This window comes from Morone saxatilis, unplaced genomic scaffold (assembly GCF_004916995.1).
Source record: "Morone saxatilis isolate NCDOM2014 unplaced genomic scaffold, NCSU_SB_2.0 Contig20, whole genome shotgun sequence".
NCBI lineage: Eukaryota > Metazoa > Chordata > Actinopteri > Moronidae > Morone > Morone saxatilis.
In genome coordinates, this window is record NW_023339763.1 from 4,251,138 (window position 1) to 4,254,351 (window position 3,214).

Below are 3,214 nucleotides of genomic sequence, written 5' to 3' on the forward strand. Positions count from 1 at the left end.
TCCCTCTCCTCTTGTACAGGCAGCCTGTCGGTGGGGCACATTAATGCTTCTCTCTCTCTCTTTCATTCCAGATCGCTGGATTAGGTCGATTAGATTCGTACAGCTTGTAAATATGTAAATGTTTAGTTTGAGTTTCTCTCTCAGTCTGTCAGTGTTTCTCTCCAGATCTCTGGATTATGGTGTTCCTATAGATATATGTAAGTAGTTCATTTGATCTCTAAATATTTAAATAGCCTAGTCCATTTCATCTTCTCTCTCCCTGTGTAGATGTCATTTTTTTCTTTTTTTACTTCAAACATACAACGTCCCTGTAGTGAGTTTGAGATTAAACGGCTGAAATAATAATAATAATGTTAAAAGTGCGTGCGTTTGCAATGCAGTTTGCAGCGATGCATTTGTGGATCTCACCGTTCGAAATAACTTAACCAATGAATAAAAGAATAATAAGAACTGATTGCGGCTAAACACCTGGGGTCAACCACTTGCATCACTTCCAAAGCGGACCAGAGCAATGAAGTGAAACAAAGTTATTAAACTATATTTATTATGCAGAATTAAAAAAAAAGAACGGCAATTTGGGACAGCGGTCGTTAAGTCTGAGACAGTTGAAAGTCGAATTCGGGACAGTTGGAAAAAGTTCATGTCTGGCTACATTCGCTTTGACTTTGCTGTGTTAAATCTTTATCAGCTGATAGTAAAACAGCAGCCGGTGGTGGAGATGCTTATGCGAGAGCTTGCAGGTGGCACTTACTTACAGGTGCACTCGTCTACAGGTGGCCAAGAAACAGCACTGCACATTTTTTACAGGGAAGACACACCTTTTGTTAGGCCTCAAGGATGCACACAATGCCATTTTGGTGAGCTGCACTGAATCCTAACAGAAACTTTGTTTCTTGGAGTTTGTTGATCTCCACACAACAACTCCATCGCATATTTTTTACAGCTTTCAGGCGTTGGCAGAGACGATGTACTACGTTTTCCATTTGTATTCAGACAGAGTGTGTTTTTATTTGTCTGTGTTGTTTACGATGCTGTTGGTACACGTCTTATTCGGTTTATGTGCAGCTCAGTGCCGTCGAATCAGGTCAGCATAAGAGGCACGTGCCATTTTGAGTGCCGAATTTAAACGGCAACCGTGCCCAACTGGCTTAAACCGGCACTGTGCCAGTCGGGATGTGTAGCACACTCGATGATTAGTGTAACACGTCTGTCTTCTTATGCCCTAACAGGTACAAGAAAACTAATATGAGTCTCGGAGAGATGTCAGTCAAGTGTAATCTGTACATGCCCACACACTCACAGGACGTCTAATTAGGCAAAATAACGGGAAACACAACTATGTGGGAATTCCACAGGTTTCCAAGGCCCTTAAGACAAATGTTTGGTGCACAAATCTTGGCTGCTCCTCTTGTAGCTCAACAGTTGGACGACTAAAATAAGTGAATAGCTGAATTTCTCTAGAATGTCTTCCTTCCAGATGAATCATAAAGCGCAACCATCTTCACTACACATCTGGCGTTTTAGTAACTGAATAAAAAGGACAATTCATTTCTTGAAAAAAGTATGACCGCAGTTTTGACATCCAACTTACAAGGTGTGGTTTGACAGCTACTATTTAACTTATTATTAGTGCAAACACCAGCGTAATCTCTTGGTTTACACCCTGTGCCTAAGGGAATGTCATCACTGATGTTTGGATTTTTAACTAGGGATTCGGGCAGGATTCGATGGCAAACAAAGCACGAGAGATTATAAATATATGAGGAGTAAAAACGTTCGACCCTCCGACACAGGATTTAGATTCGACTAAATTAAAGCAACATATCGGTTGGCAATATCGTATACAACATTTACAGACACACAAAACCACGATTTATCCTTTAGGCCCAAATGAACTAACTTAGTTATCTTTTTTTAATTGAAAATAGCAGTTTTTTCCCCCTCTTCTAACAATAAACTAAGGGCTGTGTTTATAAGGGCAATTAAGTTATATTGTGCCAACAGTTCAGTGAGTTTATAATAGGTTAATATAGCCACATAAACTGGTCATTTTAATTCACAAATATCCAGTACCAGTTAAGTTAATAGAGAGTTAATGAGCTGTTAATAGGTTGGTATCAGGTAATTGGACATTATAGGACTATAGATATAGAATTATAGGACACTCCTACAACGCACAAACCTTTTGCACTATTTAATTTAATTTCCCACTTTAGTAGTTTTATTTAAAGTTTAATTTTCTGCCATATTTTGGACTGCCATGTCCTCTTTGAACAACAAATAGTGTAATTTATAGTTTTAGATCTTTTAATATTAATAATATTAGCAATATTTGTATTTGTGATATTCTTTGTTCTCTGTTTTTGCACCACGTCGCCCTATTGCTGCTGTGTCAACCTGAATTTCTCCTAAAGGGGGATAAATAAAGGAATATCTTATCTTATTATGATATGGACAAATAATACAACAGTTGCTTTAAAAAAAGGATGCATTTTAACTGTAACTTTACACTGCCATATTGTGAATATGAATAGAGTTATATTATATATCATGGCACATTCAGAGCTGGGAGATGTGGTGGGAGCAACTGCTATTAACTTCACAAAACATGAGAGTGAACTGCTTTGAAAAGCTGCACCCAGGAGAAAAAGACCAGGGTGCAATAAATAAAGGGCAGGAGGGAGTGTTGCATGTGTACGAATCTGTCTCCTTTCTCTCTCCTTGCCTTGTGAATGCAATCCTTTAGCCAAAGTTTTTTTTTTTTATTCCAGGAACTTTGAGGCTTTCTTATAAACCAATTTGCAGAACAACCAGACAGCTGAGAGCAAAACAGGGAAGAAAACAGCACTCAATGTGTGTGTGTGTGTGTGTGTGTGGCTTCAAAATAAATCACCACCAAACACGTCCACAATTTGTGTTGCTGTTTTATTCCGACTTATCTAGCTTTAATACCACATTGGAATAAAACCACAGCCTATTGTTTCAAGTTTACTGCGCCTTAACACAGTGTAGTAAGGTTGCAGTTACCTCAGCAAGGCTCTCGGTTCAATCTTTCCATATTCACGTCGGTGTTTCTCACTTTATCTAGCTGGCTTTGTTGTCACAAGCTCGGTAACCTTATCAGTGAATATGTTGTTGTTGTTGTTGTTGTTGTTGCTGCTGCTGCTGCTGCTGCTGCTGCTGAAGGTGAACATCTCCAAACATCTGCGTACGA

General features: G+C 38.9%; 1 protein-coding gene across 1 annotated transcript in view; it reads right to left on the reverse strand.

Annotated features, from left to right (window-relative positions):
* The window catches only part of gtf2ird1 (GTF2I repeat domain containing 1), a gene marked incomplete in the record, with an annotated part of 29,689 nt that overhangs the window by 25,452 nt on the left and 1,023 nt on the right, over window positions 1-3,214 (reverse strand).